Source organism: Rattus norvegicus, chromosome 11 (assembly GCF_021556685.1).
Source record: "Rattus norvegicus strain SHRSP/BbbUtx chromosome 11, alternate assembly SHRSP_T2T, whole genome shotgun sequence".
Lineage (NCBI taxonomy): Eukaryota > Metazoa > Chordata > Mammalia > Rodentia > Muridae > Rattus > Rattus norvegicus.
In genome coordinates, this window is record NC_141544.1 from 97,059,396 (window position 1) to 97,071,825 (window position 12,430).

The following is a 12,430-nucleotide window of genomic DNA, read 5'->3' on the forward strand; positions in this document are numbered from 1 at the left end:
CTTATCTAGATTGGTGGCTGTATATGCCTGGGCCACATGTGGGGCAGGCTCTGAATGGCCGTTCCTTCAGTCTCTTTTCAAAACTTTGCCTCCCTATCCCCCCTCCCAAGGGTATTCTTGTTCCCCTTTTAAAGAAGGAGTGAAACATCCGCATTTTGGTCATCCTTCTTGAGTTTCATGTGTTCTGTGCATCCAGGTAATTTGAGCATTTGGGCTAATATCCACTTATCAATGAGTGCATATCACAGGTATTTTTCTGGATTGGGTTACCTCACTCAGGATGATATTTTCGTTTTTGTTTTTTTTTTTTTTTTCCGGAGCTGGGGACCGAACCCAGGGCCTTGTGCTTGCTAGGCAAGCACTTTACCACTGAGCTAAAGCCCCAACACCAGGATGATATTTTCTAGTTCCATCCATTTGCATATGAATTTCATGAAGTCATTGTTTTTGATAGCTGAGTAGTACTCCATTGTGTAGATGTACCACATTTTCTGTATCCAGTCCTCTGTTGAAGGGCATCTGGGTTCTTTCCAGCTTCTGGCTATTATAAATAAGGCTGCTATGAACATAGTAGAGCATGTGTCTTTGTTATATGTTGGAGCATCTTTTGCATATATGCCCAAGAGAGGTATAGCTAGGTCCTCTGGTAGTGCAATGTCCAATTTTCTGAGGAACCTCCAGACTGATTTCCAGAATGGTTGTACCAGTCTGCAATCCCACCAACAATGGAGGAGTGTTCCTCTTTCTCCTCGCCAGCATCTGTCATCACCAGAGTTTTTGATCTTAGCCATTCTGACTGGTGTGAGATAGAATCTCAGGGTTGTTTTGATTTGCATTTCCCTTATGACTAAAAATGTTGAACATTTCTTTAGGTGTTTCTCAGCCATTCGGCATTCCTCAGCTGTGAATTGTTTGTTTAGCTCTGAACCCCATTTTTAATAGGGTTATTTGGCTCTCTGGAGTCTAACTTCTTGAGTTCTTTGTATATATTGGATATTAGCACTCTATCAGATGTAGGATTGGTAAAGATCTTTTCCAATCTGTTGGTTGCCATTTTGTCCTAATGACAGTGTCTTTGGCCTACAGAAAGTTTGCAGCTTTATGAGATCCCATTTGCAATTTTATGAAGTTCCATTTGTCGATTCTTTTTTTTTTAATTTATTTAATACTTAATAATAATTCTTTGGTTTCCGGGCAAACATCCCCCTCCCCCCTCCCCTTCCTTATGGGTGTTCCCCTCCCAACCCTCCCCCCATTGCCGCCCTCCCCCCAACAGTCTAGTTCACTGGGGGTTCAGTCTTAGCAGGACCCAGGGCTTCCCCTTCCACTGTTTCTCTTACTAGGATATTCATTACTACCTAGGAGGTCGGAGTCCAGGGTCAGTCCATGTATAGTCTTTAGGTAGTGGCCTAGTCCCTGGAAGCTCTGGTTGCTTGGCATTGTTGTACATATGGGGTCTCGAGCCCCTTCAAGCTCTTCCAGTTCTTTCTCTGATTCCTTCAACGGGGGTCCTATTCTCAGTTCAGTGGTTTGCTGCTGGCATTCGCCTCTGTATTTGCTGTATTCTGGCTGTGTCTCTCAGGAGCGATCTACATCCGGCTCCTGTCGGTCTGCACTTCTTTGCTTCATCCATCTTGTCTAATTGCGTGGCTGTATATGTATGGGCCACATGTGGGGCAGGCTCTGAATGGGTGTTCCTTCAGTCTCTGTTTTAATCTTTGCCTCTCTCTTCCCTGCCAAGGGTATTCTTGTTCCCCTTTTAGAGAAGGAGTGAAGCATTCACATTTTGATCATCCGTCTTGAGTTTCATTTGTTCTAGGCATCTAGGGTAATTCAAGCATTTCCATTTGTCGATTCTTTTTTTTTTTTTGGTTCTTTTTTTTTCGGAGCTGGGGATTGAACCCAGGGCCTTGCGCTTCCTAGGCAAGCCCATTTGTCGATTCTTGATCTTAGAGCATAAACCATTGGTGTTCTGTTCAGGAAATTTTCCCCAGTGCCCATGTGTTTGAGACTCTTCCCTACTTTTTCTTCTATTAGTTTCAGAGTATCTGGTTTTACCTGGAGGTCCTTGATCCACTTGGACTTAAGGTTTGCAGAGGGTGATAAGAATGGATCAATTTGCATTCTTCTACATGCTGACCTCCAGTTGAACCAGCACCATTTGCTGAAAGGCTATCTTTTTTTCCATTGGATGGTTTTGGCTCCTTTGTCAAAAATCAAGTGACCATAGGTGTGTGGGTTCATTTCTGGGTCTTCAATTCTATTCCATTGGTCTATCTGTCTGTCTCTGTACCAATACCATGCAGTTTTTATCACTATTGCTCTGTAATACTGCTTGAGTTCAGGGATAGTGATTCCCCCTGAAGTCCTTTTATTGTTGAGGATAGTTTTAGCTATCCTGGGTTTTTTGTTATTCCAGATGAATTTGCAAATTGTTCTGTCTAACTCTTTGAAGAAATGGATTGGTATTTTGATGGGGATTGCATTGAATCTGTAGATTGCTTTTGGTAAAATGGCCATTTTTACTATATTAATCCTGCCAATCCATGAGCATGGGAGATCTTTCCATCTTCTGAGATCTTCTTCAATTTCTTTCTTCAGAGTCTTGAAGTTCTTATTGTACAGATCTTTTACTTGCTTGGTTAAAGTCACACCGAGGTACTTTATATTATTTGGGTCTATTATGAAGGGTGTCGTTTCCCTAATTTCTTTCTCGGCTTGTTTCTCTTTTGTGTAGAGGAAGGCTACTGATTTATTTGAGTTAATTTTATACCCAGCCACTTTGCTGAAGTTGTCTATCAGCTTTAGTAGTTCTCTGGTGGAACTTTTGGGATCACTTAAATATACTATCATGTCATCTGCAAAAAGTGATATTTTGCCTTCTTCTTTTCTGATCTGTATCCCCTTGACCTCCTTTTGTTGTCTGATTGCTCTGGCTAGAACTTCAAGAACTATATTGAATAAGTAGGGAGAGAGTGGGCAGCCTTGTCTAGTCCCTGATTTTAGTGGGATTGCTTCAAGTTTCTCTCCATTTAGTTTAATGTTAGCAACTGGTTTGCTGTATATGGCTTTTACTATGTTTAGGTTTGGGTCTTGAATTCCTGATCTTTCCAGGACTTTTATTGTGAAGGGGTGTTGAATTTTGTCAAATGCTTTCTCAACATCTAATGAAATGATCATGTGGTTTTTATCTTTCAGTTTGTTTATTTAGTGGATTACATTGATGGCTTTCTGTATATTAAACCATCCCTGCATCCCTGGGACAAAGCCTACTTGATCATGATGGATGATCATTTTGATGTGTTCTTGGATTTGGTTTGCAAGTTTTTTATTGAGGATTTTTGCGTCGATATTCATAAGGGAAATTGGTCTGAAGTTCTCTTTCTTTGTTGGGTCTTTGTGTGGTTTAGAGTAATTGTGGGGCTGGAGAGGTGGCTCAGTGGTTAAGAGCACTGACTGCTCTTCCAGAGGTCCTGAGTTCAATTCCCAGAAACCGCATGGTGGCTCACAACCATCTGTAATGAGATCTAATGCCCTCTTCTTTTTTTTTTTTTTTTTTTTTTTTACTATTTTTTTTTTATTATTAACTTGAGTATTTCTTATATACATTTCGAGTGTTATTCCCTTTCCCAGTTTCCGGGCAAACATCCCCCTCCCCCCTCCCCTTTCTTATCGGTGTTCCCCTCCCCACCCTCTCCCCATTGTCCCCCTCCCCCCAACAGTCTAGTTCACTGCTAATGCCCTCTTCTGATGTGTCCGAAGGCAGCTACAATGTACTCATATATAATAAATAAATAAATCTTTTTTAAAAAAAGAGTAATTGTGGCTTCATAGAAGGAATTTGGTAGCACTCTGTTTCAATTTTGTGGAATAGTTTGGATAGTATTGGTATGAGGTCTTCTATGAGGGTCTGATAAAATTCTGCACTGAACCCATCTGGTCCTGGGCTCTTTTTGGTTGGAAGACTTTTAATGACTGCTCCTATTTCTTTAGCAGTTATGGGATTGTTTAAATGGTTTATCTGTTGCTGATTTAACTTTGGTACCTGGTATATGTCTAGGAAATTGTCCATTTTCTCCAGATTTTCAAGTTTTGTTGAATGTAGACTTTTGTAGTAGGATCTGATGATTTTTTCAATTTCCTCTGATTCTGTTGTTATGTCTCCCCTTTCATTTCTGATTTTGTTAATTTGGAGACACTCTCTGTACCCTCTGGTTAGTCTGCCTAAGGGTTTATCTATCTTGTTGATTTTCTCAAAGAACCATCTTTTGGTTCTGTTGATTCTTTGTATAGTCCTTTTTGATTCTACTTGGTTGATTTCAGCTCTGAGTTTGATTATTTCCTGCCTTCTACTCCTCCTGGGTGTATTTGCTTCTTTTTGTTCTAGATCTTTTAGGTGTGCTGTCAAGCTGCTGATATACGCTCTCTCCTCTTTCTTTCTGCAGGCACTCAGAGCTGTGAGTTTTCCTCTTAGCACAGCTTTCATTCTGTCCCGTAAGTTTGGGTATGTTGTACCTTCATTTTCATTAAATTCTAAGAAGTCTTTAATTTCTTTCTTTATTTCTTCCTTGACCAGGTTATCATTGAGTAGAGCCTTGTTCAACTTCCATGTATATGTGGACGTTCTTCCGTTATTGTTATTGAAGACCAGCTTTAGCCCGTGGTGGTCTGATAGGACACATGGGATTATTTCTATCTTTCTGTATCTGTTGAGGCCTGTTTTGTGACCAATTATATGGTCACTTTTGGAGAAAGTACCATGAGGTGATGAGAAGAAGGTATATCCTTTTGCTTTAGGATAGAATGTTCTATAAATATCTGTTAAGTCCATTTTGTTCATGACTTCTCTTAGTCTGTCTATGTCTCTGTTTAATTTCTGTTTCCATGATCTGTTCATTGATGAGAGTGAGGTGTTGAAATCTCCTACTATTATCGTGTGAGGTGCAATGTGTGCTTTGAGCTTTAGTAAGGTTTCTTTTATGTATGTAGATGCCCTTGTATTTGGAGCATAGATATTTAGGATTGAAAGTTCATCTTGGTGGGTTTTTCCTTTGATGAATATGAAGTATCCTTCCTTATCTTTTTTGATGACTTTTAGTTGAAAATCGATTTTATTCTATATTAGAATGGCTACTCCAGCTTGCTTCTTCAGACCATTTGATTAGAAAGTGGATTTCCAGCCTTTTACTCTGAGGTAGTATCTGTCTTTGTCTCTGAGGTATGTTTCCTGTAGGCAGCAAAATGTTGGGTCCTCATTACGTATCCAGTTTGTTAATCTGTGTCTTTTTATTGGGGAATTGAGTCCATAGATGTTGAGAAATATTAAGGAGTAGTGATTATTGCTTCCTGTTATATTCATATTTGGAGGTGAGATTATGTTTGTGTGCTTGTCTTCTCTTTGTTTTGTGGCAAAACAATTAGTTTCTTGCTTTTTCTAGAGTGTAGCTTGCCTCCTTGTGTTGGGCTTTACCACTTATTATCCTTTGTAGGGCTGGATTTGTACAAAGATATTGTGTAAATTTGGTTTTGTCTTGGTTTCTCCATCTATCTTGGTTTCTCCATCTATGTTAATTGAGAGTTTTGCTGGATACAGTAACCTGGGCTGGCATTTGTGTTCTCTTAGGGTCTGTATGACATCTGTCTAGGATTTTCTGGCTTTCATAGTCTCTGGTGAGAGGTCTGGTCTAATTCTGATAGATCTGCCTTTATATGTTACTTGACCTTTTTCCCTTACTGCTTTTAATATTCTTTCTTTGTTTTGTGCATTTGGTGTTTTGACTATTATGTGATGGGAGGAGTTTCTTTTCTGGTCCAACCTATTTGGAGTTCTGTAGGCTTCTTGTATGCCTATGGGTATCTCTTTCTTTAGGTTAGGGAAGTTTTCTTCTATGATTTTGTTGAAGATATTTACTGGCCCTTTAAGTTGGGAGTCTTCACTCTCTTCTATACTTATTATCCTTAGGTTTGATCTTCCCATTGTGTCCTGGATTTCCTGTATGTTTTGGGCTAGTAGCTTTTTCTGTTTTAAATTATCTTTGACAGTTGTTTCGATGTTTCCTATGAAATCTTCTGCTCCTGAGATTCTCTCTTTTATCTCTTGTATTCTGTTGGCGATGCTCGTATCTGTTACTCTTGATCTCTTTCCTAGGTTTTCTATCTCCAGGGTTGTCTCCTTCTGTGCCTTCTTTATTGCTTCTATTTCCACTTTTAACTCCTGTATGGTTTTGTTCATTTCCTTCTCCTGTTTTCTTATTTTTTCCAGTAGTTCTTTAAGGGATTTTTGTGTTTCCTCTTTAAGGGCTTCTAGTAGTTTACTTGTGTTGTCCTGTATTTCCTTAAGGGAGTTATTTATGACCTTCTTAAAGTCCTCCATCATCATGATAAAATGTGATTTTAAATCTAGATCTTGCTTTTCTGGTGTGTTTGGATATCCAGTGTTTGCTCTGGTGGGAGAATTGGGCTCAGATGATGCCATGTAGTCTTGGTTTCTGTTGCTTGGGTTCCTGTGCTTGCCTCTCACCATCAGGTTGTCTCTGGTGTTAGCTTGTTTTGCTGTTTCTGACAGTGGCTTGACCGTCCTATAGGCCTGTGTGTCAGGAGTGCTGTAGACCTGTTTCCCTGTTTTCCTTCAGCCAGTTATGGGAACAGAGTGTTCTGCTCTCAGGTGTGTAGTCGTTCCTGTAGGTGAGAACCAGAAGGGCCTGCCCCACCTTCTCCTAGGTCCCTGTGTGCACCGGGCCCAGATGGCACTAGGCGTTTTCCTCTAGAGTCAGGAATGTGGGCAGAGAGTAGTCTCCTCTGGTTTTCCAGGAGTGTCTGCCTCTCTGATGGGTCTAGCTCTCCCTGCCCCATGGGATTTGGGTGCAGGGGGCTGTTTGACAGGTTCAGTTCAGATCTGGGTGCAGTCTGGACCGCGGGGCTCCTACAGCTTGTCTGCTCCTATCTTCCTGTGTCCAGAGGCACTATACAGTTTCCTCTTGGGCCAGGGGTGTGGGCAAAGGTGGACAGAAGTGGTGGTCTCTCCTGCCCTGCAGTCTCACACTGCACTTCTGTGTGATCAGCTCTCTCTCCCATAGGGTTTGGGATCAGGGAGCAGGGAGCTGTGGGCCGGGATCAGCAAGGTTTGGGCACCAGCTAGAACTCCCAATTCTTTTATAGGAAAAATCTTCATTAGCATTTTCAAAAGCCAACATCTTTAACAATTGATTTCTGCCTTCCTCCGCTACCACAGTTCTTTCAATAGACTGTTCTAAACGAGCTAAAAATCGAACATGGGGTTCATTAGAATTTTGCATTATTTAGTCCGGGGTTCCTAATGGTCTCCAGCGGGCCTCAGTCATTACCACGCTTCCATACCGATCTCCCTCAGTTGTTCGTGTATCTCAGGAGGTGCATTAGTTTGCATATCTGAATCAAAATATTGCTCTGTGCCAGTGAGCCTAGGAAACATTGTTGTTTGCAATATTGAATTATTACTTTGAGCATTGATCCCTGCTCACTCAGAACAAAGACCATGAAAACACAATGGACGTTGTAAATATTCAGGGTTTTTTTTTTTTCTTTTTTTTCCGGAGCTGGGGACCGAACCCAGGGCCTTGAGCTTGCTAGGCAAGTGCTCTACCACTGAGCTAAATCCCCAACCCCTCAGGTTCTTTTATGAGCGCTCGGCACATCAGTGCTTCAGCAGTCCGTCATTTCTTCTACGTAGTGTGACCGAGGACCAGTGAGCTACACTGCCCTGTGGAGGAGGCTGAACTTATAGGAAAAGGAAAGAAAAAACAGATAGGATCATCAGCCTTCTCTGACTCAGAAGAACTAGGAAAATCAGTTAATATTTGAGATTCCAGTGGGGGGAGTCATTGTTAGATTCTCGTTAGTATTTAACAGGAAAGAAGAAGACAGCTAAGTGCTTGGTGTTTTGCTTCCTTTTTAACCTCTGTCATTCGCAATATCTCACTTAGTTTCACTTCTGAATTTTCTATCTGCTTCTGCAAGGTTGCCTCTGAAGGACCCTAGTTCTTACTGAAGTGTAAGAGCTATCAAGAGGCTTGGCCTTGTAGAAAGTAGGTAGGCTATGGAGTTCCTGTGAAGGACCCTGAGGGCTTTCGCCAGCCTTACACCCACTACCTCAGGTCAAGATTAGGCCAAGTACCAACTTCCCGCCTCAGGTCAAGGCTAGACCAAGTTCCATTCTCCACCCACAGTTCTTGGGACGAGCAGGGACATTCTTGAAAAAACTGATATAGTCACCTGACACTCTGGTCCCAGATAGAGTTTGAATGCATGTCAATGCTTGCTAGCCAATAGATTCAAAGGTCAATATGCTTAGCCAATAAGTTTAAACTGTAAACTTGATGTAACCTATACCCCTAAAAAGTATAGAAACTACTTGTTATAGCCATTCGGGATCTTCTTTTAGTCACTCGCCATGAGGGGCTGATTGAAGGTTGACCTCAACACACTGGAAAATAAACCTCTTGCATTTGCATCAAACTCTGTTGTCATGTCTCACTTGGTGGGGGGGTCTCCTGGTAGTTAAGACTCACTGTGAGCCTTACACCTTCTGTTTTTCTTCCTTTTTAATAATATAATTATCATTTCCTTTATAATTTTTCTCTATTTTAAAGATTTATTTGTTTATTATATATAAATAGCTGTCTTCGGACACACCAGAAGAGGGCATCAGATCCCATTACAGATGGTTGTGGGATTTGAACTCAGGACCTCTGGAAGAGTAGTCAGTGCTATGAACCACTGAGCCATCTCTCCAGCCCACAATTTTTCTTTTAAGTCTTTATCTAAAACAGACAGAATTGCCTCTTTGCCAGGACCAATTACTAATCGTTCTTCCTGCATAGCTTATAATACTACTGAAGCGAAAGACTAGACTGACCAAAACTTTACAAGAACTTTCTCTCCTTGCCTAACAGCCTTTTCTACATTCTTGTTATTCTGTGCCAATTTTCAATATCTAATGTCCCTTCATCTGGAAACCACGGCTTACCCTCATTAACTAGGCAACGACAAGTTTGCAAATCTGTAAGCATAACCAGAGTTTGAAGCAAGTGTTTTAAGAAAATGTTGCAGAAGAGAAATATAAGGAATAGATTTTTTTGGGGGCGGGGTAAATGCCCTGCATAAGTTTTTAAGCAGAGTACTCATTTATAACAAGGTTTACTCAAAGTTTCTGGCCCTCCTGCAAAACTTGCTTACCTGAATTCGGATGCCACTTGCCAACGTCTAGTGTGTTGTGGTCCTAAGGGTAGAGCCTCATTAACAGGTCAGAGGGGACACACAGCCATAGTCAACCAATACCCACTTTATCCAAACAAGTTTCAGCATCTTTTAACAGCAAAGCAGAGTAAAGATTTCCCACTTTCCAGTTTACATCAGGTGCTGTTTCCCTAGCAATAGCTTATCTGATCTTACCAAAATTACTAAAACCTCACTGCAGACTGAAAAATCTGGCAGCAGTATTGCTCTTAGATGTGTTGCTTCTTGTAATTAAAAACAAAGTTACTTTCTCATGAAAGAAGGATTAGGAAGGTCAGGTGGTTTCCTCGGGTTTGCAGCTTACTTGGTGGGACACCAGGACTCTCTGCTTGAAAAGGTACGACTCCTCCTAGGTCTCAGTCCACTGAGGGTGACAAAAATGAACCTAGCAAGCAGGGAGCAGTCTCCTCGTGCCATTTCTCTACACCCACAGGCCAGGAGGTCTGTCTCCTAGCAACTGCAACTTGAGGTATAAGGACGGGAAGGGACCTGTAGAGAGCCTTTCGAGGCCACTTGTGTCTAGACACTTGGTGGGAATCTGACATTATCAGGAAAAAAAAAAAAAAAAAAAAAAGCCCAGGGCAGGAATCTGGCTTTGGGCTTGGGCTCTGGAAATGGAACCTGATTAAGAACATTTACATTTAAGCTAATGCAAAGCTCAGTGCAGGCTCAGTGACTACATGTGTGGCAGTCCTTTTGTCTTGGTCGTCCTGACTTGCCCCTAGAAAGGTATTTACAGGAGCCTTGCTTGTTCCTTGAACTGATCTTATTATTCTGCATGTAATTAAAGTGGTATTAAAAGCAGACTAGAAAATAAAACAGCTGCTTCAGCCTCAGAACTGGCTGGAGTCCTGTTAAATGTCTAATTGTCTTTTGTCTTTTTAATCCTCAGTCCTGCCCTAGAGAACCTGTTGACTGACTGAGCTGGCTTGGTTAGGGACCTTTTTCTCCACAGACTTCAGCAAGATGATTTCTGTAGAAGTACCTTGATGTTCAGAGTTCTGTATACAGCTATGATGAGCCTGAGGTCAGCCCCCTACTAACCACAGTCTTGCAAGTAGACAGACATGGGTAACTGGCATATCTAAGGCCAGAGGTCCTGTAGCATCTCACCACTACACTACTCTGTGCTCGAATTGTGAAAGAAGATAACATTCTGAAGTGGGGATCAAGGGAAGGCATTGTGCACTTCAGAACCAAGAAATTACAACAAGCAGAGGTGTCAGTGTGAGACGTAGTATTCTTCCACCATCCTCAGACAGCCCCCTCCCATCCAGGAGGGAGGGCAGTGATCTGGTCCGGCAGTTCCCAAGGTCCCCAGGAGCCCAGTCTTCACAGCAGACTGTCTTAACATTATCTAAAAGGAATGCATTTCAAGGAACCCTGACACTGTCCTGGTTTGTAGCGACCTAAGGCTCACCAATGCCCCGTATGCCCAATCTCTATCTCTGTAACCCGCCCTTTATGAAATATATATAACTATAATTTACGGATTGTTCAGGGTTCACCTTTCCTTGTGAGGTAGGCAGACCCCAGCCTGCTGGAAATAAAAGAATTCCTCATGCTTCATTCACCAGAGTCTCTTGGGTTGAGTCTTACATCAGCAGCAGTGCATAGGATCAAATGGGGCAGGGACCAGCAGGTGGTTCTCAAAGGGTGGAGCACTAAAAATTCCAAGCTCCACAGCTGCTTTGTCACAACTGCTCAACTCTGCTAATGCACTGTCAAAAGACACACACGTGTGCACACACACACACACACACATACAGGCACACACACACACATGCACACACACACACACACACACACACACAATACACAGGATTCATAGGTTTTAAGAATCTTCATTAAGGGCTGCGACTGTAGGGTTTGTGGGAGCAGGTCAGGGTTAAGAGACGCAGGCATGCTGCGTCCTAAGACACAGGTACTAAGCCAAGCCAACACTGGAGGAGTCAAAAGCACCCTGCTGCTGAATAATGAGGGATCGTTGCTGGCCTACTCCGGTTATGGGGACACAGATGCCCGGGTCACTGCGTCCATCACCAGTAACATCTGAGCTGCATACGATAGGAACGGGAACCAAGCGTTTAATGAAGACAGTCTCAAATTTATCCTCATGGACTGCATGGAGGGCCGTGTAGCCATTACCAGGGTGGCCAACCTTCTGCTATGTATGTATGCCAAGGAGACTGTAGGCTTCGGGATGCTCAAGGCCAAGGCCCAGGCCTTGGTGCAGTACCTGGAGGAACCCCTCACCCAAGTAGCAGCCTCATAATAGTGTGATGGGAGCTGGAGTGGAAAAGGGGTGGTGACTGGGAAGAGCAGGGCCCAGGAAACGCCTCCCTGGGCTGGGGGAGGGGTTGCTTTTTTCTAAAGTTTCAACTCTTAAAAAAAAAAGAATCGACACCCGCGGATCCCGGCCTGCAGCAGCTCTCTGCCCCCAGACCCTGTGAGAGAGAGACCCAACCGCCTGGTCAGGTGGGCACTCCTGAGGCTGCAGAGCGGAAGAGACCACCAACACTGCTCACCCCTGCCCACATCCCTGGCCCAAGAGGAAACTGTATAAGGCCTCTGGGCTCCCGTGGGGGAGGGCCCAGGAGCGGCAGGACCCCTGTGCCTGAGACACCACCAGAACCAGAAGGAAACAGACCGGATAAACAGTTCTCTGCACCCAAATCCCGTGGGAGGGAGAGCTGAACCTTCAGAGAGGCAGACAAGCCTGGGAAACCAGAAGAGACTGCTCTCTGCACACACATCTCAGACGCCAGAGGAAAAAGCCAAAGACCATCTGGAACCCTGGTGCACTGAAGCTCCCGGAAACGGCGGCACAGGTCTTCCTGGTTGCTGCCGCTGCAGAGAGCCCGTGGGCAGCACCCCACGAGCGAACTTGAGCCTCGGGACCACAGGTAAGACCAAATTTTCTGCTGCAAGAAAGCTGCCTAGTGAACTCAAGACACAGGCCCACAGGAACAGCTGAAGACCTGTAGAGAGGAAAAACCACACGCCGGAAAGCAGAACACTCTGTCCCCATAACTGACTGAAAGAGAGGAAAACAGGTCTACAGCACTCCTGACACACAGGCTTATAGGACAGTCTAGCCACTGTCAGAAAAAGCAGAACAAAGTAACACTAGAGATAATCTGATGGCGAGAGGCAA

General features: G+C 43.2%; 1 pseudogene across 1 annotated transcript; it reads left to right on the forward strand.

Moving 5' to 3' along the window:
• Nucleotides 1-11,139: 11,139 nt before the first annotated feature.
• Lamtor2-ps2 (late endosomal/lysosomal adaptor, MAPK and MTOR activator 2, pseudogene 2) lies at nt 11,140-11,579 on the forward strand (annotated as a pseudogene). Its single transcript, XR_015633208.1, has one exon. The product of XR_015633208.1 is annotated as a late endosomal/lysosomal adaptor, MAPK and MTOR activator 2, pseudogene 2 (transcript).
• Nucleotides 11,580-12,430: the final 851 nt, after the last annotated feature.